Source organism: Carcharhinus amblyrhynchos, chromosome 9 (assembly GCF_965287045.1).
Source record: "Carcharhinus amblyrhynchos chromosome 9, sCarAmb.v2.hapA, whole genome shotgun sequence".
Taxonomy (NCBI): Eukaryota; Metazoa; Chordata; class Chondrichthyes; order Carcharhiniformes; family Carcharhinidae; genus Carcharhinus; species Carcharhinus amblyrhynchos.
The window spans coordinates 29,706,124-29,720,900 of record NC_137332.1 but is presented as its reverse complement, the minus strand read 5'-3'; the positions used below and the strand labels follow the sequence as shown (position 1 = coordinate 29,720,900).

The following is a 14,777-nucleotide window of genomic DNA, read 5'->3' as shown; positions in this document are numbered from 1 at the left end:
TCAGACCTTCGAGCCTACACCACTATTCAATGTGATCATGACTGATCATGCACTTTCAGTATCCCACTTGCACTTTCTCTCCATTCCCCTTGATCCCTTTAGCCACAAGGGCCACGTCCAGCTCCCTCTTCAATATATCTAATGAACCGGCCCCAACAGCTTTCTGTGGTAGAGAATGCCACAGGTTTATAGCTCTGAGTGAAGACATTCTTTCTCATCTCAGTCCTGAATGGCTTATCCTTTATTCTTAGACTGTGACCCTACTTTTGGACTTTTCTAACATCGGGAACATTCTTCCCACATTTAGCTCATCCAGTCCCAACAAGATTTTATAGGTTTCTAGGAGATTCCCTCTCATTCTTTTAAATTCCAGTGAGTACAAGCCCAGTCAATCCAGTCTCTCTTCATATGAAGGGCCCAATGAGGCATAAATGTAAGCTACAAATTCAGAGCAACCAAACAGGCAGGCTCCTTGCAGCAAGGAGGGTAACATTTAGATTGCTGCCCATGGCCCTTCTTGGGCAAAGAAACCTCCTGTTCCAATAGCAGCCCCCTGCCTCACAACCAGCCACAGGAGACAGTCAGTACTAATGATCAGAGAGCTTAGCAGAGAGAAGAGTGTACCATCTTGCTATAAAGGAAATCATTGTACTTCGTTCATTGGAAGCTATTTACATTCCTTGTCATTTTTTAACAACCTCATTATTTCTAACAGTCTGAGCTTGCCAATAAGGCACTCATCTCTTATACCATTGGTATTAATGCTATTTTCCTGCTATAAGTGGTGACTAACATGTGTATCTCGACTCAAAAGAAAAACTACAAATACCAGAAAAGCACCCAAGAAGTAACTTCAACATGTATTCTTAAATAATAGATAGATAAGAGCATAAGAGAAGTAAGTATTTATGTTTACAACACTAGTTCCAAATCAGGATTGTGCGAGACTCGCAGATGGTGCTCTTTCTATATGTCCTACTGACCTTCTAAGTGATAAAAGTCACAGGTTCAGAAGTTGCTAAGCAAATTGCTGCAGTGCATTTCATAATGTGGTTGGTACACAGTGTGCTACTGTGTCAGTGGTAGAGGAATTAATATTGGAGGTGCAGTGTCAAATGGTCTGCTTTGCCCTGGATGGCATCAACCTTCTTGAATGTTGCTGGAGTTGCACTCATCCAGGCAAGTGACTTGCGCTTGTAGATAGTGGATAGGCTTCGGGGAGTCAGGAGGTGAGTTAGTTACTCTCCACAAAATTCCCAGTCTCTGAGTTGCTCTTATAACCACAGCATTTATGCAGCTAGTCCTGTTAAGTTCCTGGTCAATGGCAAATCTCCCTCAGAACGTTGATGATGGGACAGTAGTCGTCCAAATTTTTCATGAAAAGAACACACCGAGGCAATTTTCCACATTTTGGATAGATGCCAGTCTGTAGCTTTACTGTTTGGTTCAGGCTATAACCAGTTCCGGAACACAAGTCCTGTATCATCAGGGTTCATTGTCTTAGCTGTTTCCAGTACCTTCAGTTGTTTTGGACAGCACATGGGTGGCATGGTGGTACAGTGTTTAGCACTGCTGCCTCACAGCACCAGGGACCTGGGTTCAACTCCCAGCTTGGGTCACTGTCCGTGCAGAGTCTGCACATTCATCCCATGTCTGCATGAGTTTCCTCCAAGTGCTCCATTTTCCTTCCGCAATCCAAAAGATGTGCTGGTTAGGTGGTTTGGCCATACTAAATTCTCCCTCAGTGTATCTGAACAGGCGTCAGTGTATGGCGACTAGGGGATTTTCACAGTAACTTTGTTGCAGTGATAATGTACACCTATTTGTGACATTAATAAATTTCCTCCCTTCCTTTTCTTGTTTCTCGATAGCACGCAGAGTGAATTGAATTGGCTGAAGACTGGCCTCTGTGTTTCTGTGATCCTGGGGATGTCTGGAGGAGGTCTGGATGAATCATCCACTCAGTACTTCTGTCTGAAGGTGATTGCAAATACTCAGCCTTTTCTTTTGCACGGACATACTGTACTTCTGCCATCATTGAGGATGGGGATTGATTGTTGAGCCTCCTCCTCTGGTTAACTGTTCAATTGTCTGGAATCATTCATGTTAAGATGTGGCTGGGCTCCAGAGCTTTGATCGGATATTTCGGCGATGGAATCACTTTCCTGTATCAATGAAACTTGACTATTGAGCATGCGTGTAGTCCCGTGTTGAAGTTTCGCCTCAGTCGAAACCTCATTTTTAAGTTTGCTGAGCATACTGTCCTACACTCCTCATTGAGCAAGGACTCATTCTCTTCACTTGATGATAACGGTAGAGGGAGGTTACTAATTGTGGATCATGCCCCACCGCATCTCATGGATGCCCAGCTTCAAGCTGCTAGATCTGTTTCGAACCAATCTCATTCTGCATGGTGATAGTGCCACGCAACACAATGGAATGCATCCTAAATCTGAAGGCAAAACTTTGTCTCCACAAGGACTATCCAGTGGTCATTCCTACCATTACTATAGATAGATGTATTTGCAACAGGTAGATAGGTAAAGATGAGGTCAAGTGGATTTTTCTCTCTCGTTGGTTCTCTCACACCAGGCACATGTCCAGCCTGGCAAATATGTCCTTCAGATCCCAGCTAGTTTGTCAGTCATAGTGCTACCTAGCCACACTTGGAACTGGAGATTTAAGATTCTCCCAGCCAGAATACATTATATGCCCTTTCAACCCTCAGTGCTTCTTCCAAATGATGTTCAACATGAAAGAGTACTGATTCGTAACTGGAGGGCAGTAGGTAGTAACCAACAAGAGGTCTCCTTGCCCACATCTCACCTGTAGGCTTGAGACTTCTTGGGGTCCAGAGTCCCCAAGGCTCATCAGTGAAGCATATGTATATTGGCTGCTGATGTTCTTGGACTTTACAATTCCAAGGTCAGTGTCTTCATCCCTGGTTCTATTCCACAATAAATTCCAGCTTGCTCATCAGTAGTCTCTGCCTGACTTTTTCCTGATCCTTTGTAGGATGAGGACTCCCAGGCTCACATAGTCTAAAACTGAGCCACCAACTTTGGTGGTTCTGTCCTGCCAATGGGATAGGAAATACCTAGGGAGAGCAATGATGGTTTCTGGGACATTGGGGCAAGGCTGTTGCTTGACTTGACTCTGGGAAAGCTTTCCCAATTTTGGTACAAACAAGCCGCCAGATGTTAATGCAGAGGATTGAGCAGGCTTTCCTGGGCAGGCTGTGTCTTTGCCATTTCTAGTGCCTGGGCAGTCCATCCGGTTATACTGTCATTCATTTTTTTCTGTAGCAGTTTGATACAACCGAGTGGCTTGCTAGACCCTTTCAGAGGGTTGTTCAGTGTCAACCACATTGTTGCTGGTCTAGAGTTGAGTCTAGGCCAAACTAGGTAAGAACAGATTTCCTCCCCTGAAGGACATTTGGGAAGTAGGTGGGTTTTTATGACAATCTAACAGTTTCATAATTACCATTACTGAGACTATCACTGTAGTCCAGATTTATTATTTAATTGAATTTACATTCCCCCAACTACATGGTGAGGATTAGATCTCATGTCTCTGGTCCATTAGTCCAGGACACTGGATTACCTAGTTCAGAAACATTCCCCATAAATTGCCGAGTGTTCACTGGTTCATATACACATTGCTTGCCTGAGGCATGAGCTGTATAAGCAAGTCGGGAAAGTACTTGCAAAATATGATGCCTGATTCCTCTCAGAGCTATTTATTTCAAAGTAACAATGTTTTTTTTTACGCACAGAACCAATAAAAGTTACAGCACAGAAGGAGATCATTCAATGCACTCAGCTGTGTTGACTCTTACTAGAGCGATTAAAACTAATTCCACTGCCCTGTGTTCTCTCCCTCCCAGGCCTTGTGTATTTTGTCTGCTAAAACAGTTACCAAATTTTGACTGAATGTTTCAAGGATTTCTGCTGCCTCAACCACCTCCTATTAAACTTTGCTGTTGCAAGTTTGTATAATTTTAGTCATTCATCAAACCCCAGCAGAATTCTTTAAGATGAAAGGAGAATCACTAGTGGACAGGATTTACAGCATATGCGTGACACCGCAAGACACCAGCGATTAGCCCGAGGGTTGGACTGATACTACCTTTATCCCTTTTCTGAAGAAAGGTGAACTAAAACAGTACATAAATGATAGAACAATTGCTTTAGTCTCCCACGCTAGTAAAACCTTGCTGAGGATTATCCTACAAAGGATCAGGAAAATGTCAGACAGAGACTACTGATGAGCAAGCTGGAATTTATCGTGGAATAGAACCAGGGACCAAGACACTGATCTCAGAATTGTAAAATCCAAGAACATCAGCAGCCAATATACATATGCTTCACTGATTGTGAGAAGGCATTTGATTCAGTCTCACACAAGAAACTCTGGTTAACAATGTTAGACGTGGGACTCCCACCACATTTAATCAATCTGCTGACCAAGTTTTATAGCAATGAGCATGGGTCAGATTCTCCAACAGCCCTTCAGAAGGGGTTCAGAGTCACAAAGGGTGTTAGACAGGGATGTGATCTCTCACCATATTTATTCAAAATATCAGCAGAAATGGTTATGAGAGAGATATTTTGAAAGACATAAAGGTGGGATATCAATTGGCATGTGGCATGTTTTGAATCTTAGAATCCTGACAGTGCAGAAGGAGGTCATTCGGCCCATCGGGTCAACACTGACAACAATCCCACCCAGGCCCTATCCCCTAGTCCCACATATTTACCCCACTAATCCCTCTAACAAATGCACCCCATGACACTAAGGGACAATTTAGCATGGCCAATGCACCTAACCCACACATCTTTGACAACATTATTCTTCTCACTAAGGAAGTTGAAGAGCTATAGGAGTTGGTGGCTCATCACAGTTAACTGGACATACAGTCTCCTGATCAACGTTGACATGATGAAGCTGATGGGAATGGATGGAAGGAACTGAAAGATTCTGATGATCAGAGTTCCGTTATCTTGGGTGACTCATCATGAAGTCTACTGAATATGTTGGGGCTAGACTTAACAAGGGTCATGGCATTGTGAACACACTTAAAGAAGTGTGGCGTAGCCACAGTATTACGATTACAATGAAAATTTGTCTTCTGAAAGCCCTTGTGTGGCTGGTGATAATGTATAGCTGTGAAAGCTAGACCATCGGGAGGAGTGAAGTCACTCAAAAGCAAAAGGACTTAGACAAATATCACGGATGGCCAAGCGGACAAAAGAGTGCAAGAAAGCTTTTGTTGAGAGGAGATTACTTGAGGCAGTGATATCAAGGAAGCTCACTTATTTTGGACATGCGATGCAAACAGAAGGGTGAGGGTGGGGGGGACGCTTTAGAAGAAGTGGCAATGCAGGACAAAGCATCTGGAAAACATTGAGAAGACCGATTCAGGGTAGCATAGATGGATAATCTCAGAGTGTGAGTTGGTCTCTCTATAGGACAGGCAGTGAGGGCAGTGGAGAATAGAAATCAGTGGAGAATGATTGCTCATGTTGTGGCCAATCCTTGGAATGAGAATGGAAGAAAGACAAAATAAAATATTTTTAAAGAGAAATAAGTTGCGAAAGTTGTCACACTGTAAATAGACCCTAGCTTCATGTTTGTACAATTGTCTTTCAAAGGTTTCCATAAAGATTCTACTGAGGGCCTCATCCCATCCCAAATCTGGGCTTTAAATTAATATTTGCTAATTTACAACCATTGTAAGAGCTTTCAATAATATCTGTGCATTCACCATTTGACTATTCACCATTCCGGCATAAATACGATGGGCAAAATGGAACCATTTGGCAACACGGTGACACAATGATTACCACTGCTGCCTCAAAGCAAAAGGGAACCGGGTTCAATTCCAGCCTTGGGTCACAGTCTGTGTGGAGTTTTCACGTTCTCCCTGTAAGTGCGTGGGTTTCCTCTGGGTACTTTGGTTTCCTCTCTCAGTCCAAAAATGTCCAGGTTAGATAGATTAGCCAACTAACTTGCCCCGAGATGTGTAGGTTAGATAGATCAGCCATGGTAAATGTGTGGCGTTACGAGGTGGTTGGAGGGAGCCTGGGTAAGATGCTTTTTCAGACAGTCGGTGCAGACTTGATGAGCTGAATGACTATAAGAATTCTATGGATTCCCGTGCCGTTAACATTCTACGATTTGCACATTCCGAGCACGCACACCGTTTGCAGTCAAAGGCAGGAAATGACCCCCTTCACCTATGAGAATTTGTAACATTCTTTGAAATTATTCCCCTTCACACCCCTCGCCAACTGCCAAAAGAATGAATCCTCAAAGCTTTTATCTCAAGCACATGATGAATTTATATATATTACAATTGTTTATCTCTCTTGTGAACTCCTCACAGGAAAACATAGCTTGTATGAACAGCAACAACTGTTATTGCCCGAGAGCCTGCATGTGGAAACAAGAGCAGCTGTTATTGTGCGTTATTACTTGTTGGTTCAAAAAAAATTCATTGTCTACGGAATACATGACAATACAGGCAGTAGCACTTGCTTGACGAAAATAGATTGTTCATAAACGTCCTTGGGACATTTTAACTGCATTCTAGATGCTACATAAATGCAAGTGTTGTTGTTGGAGTCGGTCCTTAAAATCTGACTCTGACTGTTGCAATATCAATGTGACTCAGAGTCTGACTACACTCCTATACACGTTAAAGGTGCTATAAAAATATAACTTTTCTCCAAACATTTGACAGACTTATTTACTTAAACCCAGCCATGCCACATGCAAGTTGTAGTACACAATGTAGACTAATTTAATCCAGCCAATTGCCCTTTTAGTTCCCACCCCACCCTCCCCAAATCAGCAGTAAAGTCATGAATGGCAACATCAGTATTTCCATCAACAAAATCTTTTTCCCAATAACCGACTAAGGGACATGAAATTCAGGCTCCGTCAGAAGCACTCTGCTCCCAACCTCATCGCACCCTTGATCGAAATACAGTGACAAGAGTGGAACACCAGAGGAAAGGTGAGATCAGCTGCCTTTAACAAGGCAGCATTTGACCAAATATGACACAATGGAACCCCAGGGAAAATAGCCATCAATCAAATTAAAAGAGGAAATTGTCCAGAGGCTTGATTTATACCTGGCACAAAGGAAGACAGTTATCATTGTCGGAGGCAAGTCATCACAAGCTCTGGAAAATGCCCAGAATGTTTCCTCAAGAAGGGTCCAGCTACTTTGCTAATGACTTTCCATCTGTTCCAGTCAGAAGTGAGGTTACTCACTGATGATATCAACAGTAGTCAGATTCATTCACAGCTATAGATAAGGTGAATAGCCCCAGAGATAAAAGCAAATTACTGGATGCTAGAATCCGAAACCAAAAGAGAAAATGCTGGAAACCTTCAGCAGGTCTGGCAGAGAGAAACCAGCTGATGTTTTGAGTCCAGATGACTTTGTCAAAGCCACAAGGCATAGAAAGTGGGAGATATTTACACTGTAGGGTGAGGGAATGAAAGATGAGTCATTGCCATAAAAACAAAGCATTCCCCCACCCTACAGTATAAAAAATCTTCCTTCATTTTCTCACCTTACACTATAAATATCTCCCACTTTCTATGCATTTTAGCTTTGACAAAGAGTCATCTGGACTCAAAACGTCAGCTCTTTTCTCTCCTTATAGATGCTGCCAGACTTGCTGAGATTTTCCAGCATTTTCTCCTTTGATTTCGCCCTAGAGGTAAGGTGGATAGCAATATGGATAAGGTGAATAGTTAAGCTCTTTTCCCCAGGCAAGGAAATCTAAAACTAGAGTGCACAGCCTTAAGGCAAGAGGGGAAAGATTTAAAAGGGACCTGAATGGCAACCTTTTCACACAGAGAGCAGTGCGTATACGAATGGGTTGCCAGAGGGGATGGTAAAGATGGGTACAATTACAACATTTAAAAGACAGTTGGACAGGTACGTGGATAGGAAAGGTGTAGAGGGATATGGGCCAAACGCAGACAAATGGGACTAGGTCAGTTTAACAAACCTGACCGGCATGGATGAGTTGGGCCAAAGGGCCTGTTTCCATGCTGAATATCTCTATGACTCATCTGATAATGAAGCAACCCATGCCAACTGACAGCAGTGTCTGGACACCATCTACTACCCAGGCTGATAAATGAGTGGTAAGTAACACTCTTTTCCAAACAAGAGAAAGTCTAATCATTATGTCCTGACTGTTCTGGACATGCACAGCCCTGGACCCATACCCACCGCCCTGGGCCCACACCGGTGAACTCAATACCTATCCCGTCAGTAAGCAGGACAGTGTATCCTGTATGCAGGATGCGGTGCAGTAGCTCATCAAGGTTACTGTGACAGCACCTCCCTCCCCATGACCTGTAACACCAAGGAGGACAAAAGCAGCAATGATTTGCTCACATCCTCACTGCCAAATTGCTCATTCTAATCATGCATCATCCTGGATTGAGCACGTATCATTATTCCTTTCTTTCTGGGTCAATAACACAATTGTGAGAGCACCATAATCATATGGACTGCAGCAATTCAAACGTACCACCACCTTCTCAGATACAGGCAATGACTGCATCCTTGTCAGCACCATCCATAAGAGGAGAACACTTGGTTTCTAAGGTAATCCGTCACTTCTGCCTGCATATTGTACTGACAAAAATCTCTTGAGCCTTTTTTGAACTTAACATTTTGTTATATGTTAAAGACTTGAGCATTCAGAGCATTGTCAAAAGAAATGTATTTATTAAATATCGGACTGGCCTGACAATTGAGAGAATGGTGGCACCTGGGATGTGGGGGTTGGGGACTTATGTGCCAAAGGAGGACAAGGCTATTTTCAATCCAATTTGTCTGGGCCTTCCACCCCACAAGGGAGTTGGACCTAGTTTTCTCCAATATTATAAGAGCCAATTCAAGACCTGATGGACCCAAGGATTTGCCTTGCACTTTTAAATTTCACAAGCACCCCCCCCCCCCCTCCCCACCCCCCCACATCATCAATTATATTAAAAAAAGGAGCCGAGTAGGCCATCCAGCCCCTTGAGCCAACTCCGCCACTCAATAAGATCATGGCTGATCCGACTGTGGTCTTAACCCCCCTTCCCTGCCTGTCCCCCCATAACCCTTGACTGTTCAACTTAACCTTGAAGTCTTGCAATGACCCAACTTCCCCTGCTCTATGGAAGAAAATTCCAAAGACTAACAGCCCTAAGAAGAAAAATCTCTGAACGTTTGTCTTAAATGGGAGATCTCTTATTTTCTAACAGTGCCTCCTAATTCCAGACTCCCACACATGGGGAAGACAGCCTCTCAGCCTCTATAGTATTAAGCCTCCTCAGAGTCCAATATGTTTCAAAAGATCACCTCTCAGTGTTTAACACTCCAATAAGTATCGACCCAACATTCTCAACCTACCCTTATAAACCCTGGGTTATATACCCAGTACTCCCTGTACGCAGAACTACCCACTATTCTAGATATCCTTGAAGCAAAGGAGACTGAATTAATTGATAGTGTTCAAGATTTTGACAGGTTTAAATAAGGTAGATGATAAAAGTCCAAAGGTGTGCAGGTTATGTGGATTGACCATGTGTTAGTGTCAGGGGATTAGCAGGGTAATTACCCTGGGGATAGGGGATACGGCCTGGATGGGATTGTTGTTAGTTTGATGGATCAAATGGCATCTTTCTGTACTTTAGGGATTCTATGATTGTATAGGGACTAGCAGATGCAGGTTTAAGGCTTTGGACATGAGATGGTCGGGCTTGGGGGGGGGGCGGCGGTGCTGGAATGTAAAGAAGAACTTGTTACTTTACATAGCAAATACAATGTCCTGGAACTCATTGCCTGTGAAGGTAGTGGAAGTGAGGATGATTAATGATTTCCAAATTAAACTGGATGGGCAATTGTAAGGAATAAATGTGCAGGGCCAGAGGGATGGAGCTGGGGAATGGGATTTAGTGGATTGCTGGAGAGCTGGCAATGAGCTAACGGGCTCAACGCTTCCTCTTCTGCTGTCACTACCCTATAGCCTTGCTGAATTCCCAGCCCAATATCTTAATTCTCTCCACAGCATTTTATATCCTAGGGCTTTTCTCAATGTTCCAATGAAGTTCCTCTTCCGTGTTCCTGCAAACCTAGGTCACCCTTCCCAATTCTCCCAGGTCATGAGAACTCATCACTAACTGCAGCTAAACCAAGAGCCTTCTCTCAGAACTGTCTGTGCCTCAAGCTGCCCCCATGCTGATAAGTCAATGACTATGATAATACAACTTCACTTAGTACCCAGTGTTACAAAACCCAACTTATCATGAACAATGGTATAACGGATCTGCCAGTACTCAATAACATGGGTGAAGTCACAAAGCTTTTCATATTCAAATAATGTTGGTGCAGTCAAAAAGCACATCCAAACAGCTCACTCGTACCCAAAAGGAAAACACCAATGTCGTAAATGAAGTATAAATTTCTTTTACTCCACTCCCTCTGTTCTGGGGGTCAATCTGTCGGAGGGGTCGCAATAGGCTGCGGGGTCCCGCGATAGTGCAGCAGGGTGGCATGTTAAGGCCACGGAGACCTGCTATACATAGCAAAGGCTGAGTGACAGGTCTCTCTGCTGCTCAGAGCAGAGACCTGCACATGCATAATGGTGCCCTCTGCTGCTCTCAGCCGGTGTCCAGGCAATTTATGCCCCACCCCTCCCCTACAGGCAAGAAACAGGTTTGGAGGTTTCTTTGCTATAAGTGCATAAGATCGCATATTTGGACTCACCCAAAAAACAGATCAGAACCTGTCCCATTTTCATGCTTGTTCTGAACTCAGAATTTTTTCATAAGATCGTCCCCCCCAACAACTCTCCCATCCATAGAGTGTGACACACCACACTAGACCCGGTTGCTAAGTACAATTAGAGAAAAAGTAGCCAAGTTAGGACATTGGAAGCAAAGACCCGAGAGCCTTACCCTGCAACAGTTGAAGGAGAAATTGAGCATTAAAAAAAAGGAAGAAAAAAATTGGTTGGCATGTTGTAGATTGGTGTGCGATATTTCAGCCACCACAGTGGATAACTTTGGGATGTGGACTGAGGAGGCTTGAGGAAAAGCAGAGAAGCAACAAGTCAAAGCCAGCTGTCCCATTAAGGCCATAGTGACAAAGAAAGAACATGCAAACTCCAACTTGCAATGTCAGATTAATCTCATAGGTGAATTCACAAGTTAGCATGCAGAGCCAGTGGAAGGAGAATTATTGCGTTATGGAATTTCCTTCAAAAAGAGGCTTTGTTATTTACTTCAGTCACCAAGTGTTCTGTTAATTAGAGTCATGAACTTCAGTTATCCTGTGACCAATTAAGCCCCTTCTTACAGTCTGTTTTTCCCCTCAGCTTTGTGAGGTGATTATAATTGGTGGATGCATCCATGCTGATCATTCATAAGCATGACTACATTATGGGAGCTCTGTGCTGCATGTGCAATTAAATGGGAAGTCCACATCCTGGGATGTACAAGCCCGCAATTAAGCAGCTTGCTGTGTTTCACAGAGAAAGCAGAGGTTGTGTTTGCAGTTAAAGGTGATCATCATTGCAACTGTTTTTTTCCCCCTTTGAATTCCTGAACCAATTTGAAAACCTTTGTGAAGCGTAAGTTGTACATTGAGGTGAGAAAAGAAAGAGGATCAATTCCAGAAGTTATGGAGTTAACGTCTTTATACCAGTCACTCCCCAAACAGAGGTTTACAAATCACGAGAATAGAAGGTAGTGGTTTAATATTGTGAGTTGCCAAATCATTACAATGAACCGAGGCCGTTTTCTTTCTGAGGCTCTTTTTTTAAACACTATTTCTCCATCTCAGTCGCACAGTTCCACACGGGAGATCATTATCACTCAACACGGAATCGTGGCAAAAATCTCTGATGGCAGGAAAAACAAAGCAACTTCAATCTGGTCAGTTCTCAGCTTAGCCGTCAGACAGACTGTGAACCATACAGACTTCACAGAATCACTACAGTGATTCATACAGGAGGCCATTCAGCCCTGACAACAATCCCACTCAGGCCCTATCCCCATAACCCCACAAATTCGTGTTGCTAATCCCCCTCGCACTAAGGGGCAATTTAGCATGGCCAGTCCACCTAAACTGCACAGCTACAGCTGTGGGAGGAAACCCGAGCCCCCGGGGGAAGCCCACGCAGACACGTGAAGAACCTGCAAACTCCAGAGTGACCCAAGTCCGGAACTGAACCCAGGTCCCTGGACCTGTGAGGCAGCAGTGCTAACCACAGTGCTGTCCCATATCAGAGTTCGGGTTTTTCTTATTCAGTAATGGGACATGGGCGTCGCTGGTGAGTTAGCATTTATTACCCATCCCTAGGGTGGGTAAGGTGGTCGGGGTGGCAAGAAAACAAAATGCCACCATTTGCTATTTCTCACGAGCTGCAGGGGGAGGGGGGAGAGGAGAGTGGCGGGAGGGGGGAGGAGAGTGGGGGGAGGGGGGAGGAGGAGAGTGGCGGGAGGGGGGAGGAGGAGAGTGGGGGGAGGGGGGAGGAGAGTGGGGGGAGGGGAGTGGGGGGAGGAGAGTGGGGGGAGGAGAGTGGGGGGAGGAGAGTGGGGGGAGGAGAGTGGGGGGAGGAGAGTGGGGGGAGGAGAGTGGGGGGAGGAGAGTGGGGGGAGGGGGGAGGAGAGTGGGGGGAGGGGGGAGGGGGGAGGGGGGAGGAGAGTGGGGGGAGGGGGGAGGAGAGGGGAGGAGAGTGGGGGGAGGGGGGAGGGGAGTGTGACGGGCGGGAGGGGGTTGGAGAGGTTGGGGGGGAGGGGATTGGAGAGGTTGGGGGGGGAGGGGTTGGAGAGGTTGGGGGGGAGGGGGTTGGAGAGGTTGGGGGGGGAGGGGTTGGGGGGGGAGGGGTTGAAGAGGTTGGGGGGGAGGGGGTTGAAGAGGTTGGGGGGGAGGGGGTTGGAGAGGTTGGGGGGGAGGGGGTTGGAGAGGTTGGGGGGGAGGGGTTGGAGAGGAGCATACCAAAGATTCGCAACTATTGAGACACTTGTGACCCCTCCAACCACCAGACAGGGGAAAGGACGTTAATTCACAATTTGCCTTACTTCCCTTCATCTTTACAGCACACTGCACTTAAAACTTAAAAGCACCACGCATGGTTTCCACCTCTTACATGTCAAGAAGACGAATTGACAGTTGCTATGGAAGCTCGCATAGTGACTGAGTAAATAAGTGAAAACAAAACACTGGCCAGCAGCACAAGCAAGTCTGCGAATGAATGTAACACCAGCACTGGCAATTGACACGGTCTGACAAATATATTATCATGTAAAAATATTATACAATCACTATTTCATTCAGAAGCTAAATGCACAAACTAATAGAAACCCACGAACAAAAACAGTAAGTAGAACTTGTACCTTGAGGCAACAAATTAATAAATCTATTCGTACCCATAAGATATATATACATATATAGATACTTCTTTTAAAATTGGCAGGAGGGTCAAGTTAGATTGCTTAATTTTAAAAAAATCCTACCAGTTACAAAAAAAATCTTGAAAAATGTAGGGAAAAGGTTGAAAATAAATGATATGTCGAACATACTAGGAAATGATTGGACCATGGGTACGTGGCTCCAAATTCATTGTACTGGCACATCTGTCAGTCAGAAATAATACTATCAGCCACAGTGAATAAACTGGAATGGATGGAGTGGGATTGCATAGGCACAGGTAAAATAGTTAATTGATTGCGAAAATACACCAATAAATAAAGCACTGGTGTGAAACTGACACCTGAAGCCGACTTTGATGGAAATTGAGCTGCATTTAGTAGCAGCATTGCCACCGAAATACTATGGTGAAACAGCCCCAGTATTAACTCAGCGGGCCCTCATACATCTAAGAACAGGGGAACAGGGAAGGATTCCTGAGGAGTGTAATACGTTACATTCATTTTAATCAATTAAATCAATTGCATACACGTACATTTATGGACCCACGCACGCTTTGGAATATCACACAAACTCACCTGTTCTCCCACTGTAAAATATAGCACCGACACATCTCCTACAAGAAATAAATCTTCAGTCTTTGTTTGTCTTCATTGATCGAAACGAGCAAAGAAATAGCAGCGTGCAAAAAAAAATACACCCAGTGCAATCATCCGCCGCTAGACGAAGGCACTCAGAAAAGACACTGAGCATTTAGGAATGAGAGGTGGTGACGGTGGAGAGGGAGAAATACGGACCAAAAAAAAACCCCATGAAATTAAAACCTCAGACATCCCACACACAAAAGAAAATCTTTTGCAATAATCCGCTACATCTTGTCAGCTTGAGATCGCGGCCGAGGAAAGAGAGGCGAGGGGAATTATCAAAGCGCTGTCCAGCAGTAGATGTATCAGTGCGGGGTTCACTCCCAGCGGCTGGTTGCAATGTTACCATTTGCCTTGGAACTGATACATAACTATCCTAAAAAAAAGGTACGGGAACCTGCAAGGATCAAACTCAAATATGCCACTAGGGGGCGTAATATGTGAGCTGAGGCGGTGCGGGGAGGGGGGAAGAACTGGAAAGCAAACTTAACTCTTACTGTGGCTCAACCTTCACCTGCAAATCAAGATTTTTTAAAAGCAGGAAAGTATTTTTCCTAATAAAAGCAGATTACTGCGTGCTGGAATGGCTGATTTGCTCTCCCCCATCTCGATCCCTTTGTTTTCATTCTATTTTATTTTCACTGTTTTCTACATTTTATTTCTTTATTGTCTTTCCT

General features: G+C 44.4%; 1 protein-coding gene across 1 annotated transcript in view; it reads right to left on the bottom strand.

Moving 5' to 3' along the window:
• b4galt2 (UDP-Gal:betaGlcNAc beta 1,4- galactosyltransferase, polypeptide 2) overlaps nt 1-14,462 on the bottom strand; it is a 394,076-nt gene extending 379,614 nt beyond the window's left edge. Inside the window, exon 1 of the mRNA XM_080195385.1 lies at nt 14,035-14,462. The gene's annotated coding sequence lies outside the window, so the exon portion shown is untranslated. The remainder of the gene's footprint in view (nt 1-14,034) is intronic.
• Between the last annotated feature and the right edge of the window lie 315 nt (nt 14,463-14,777).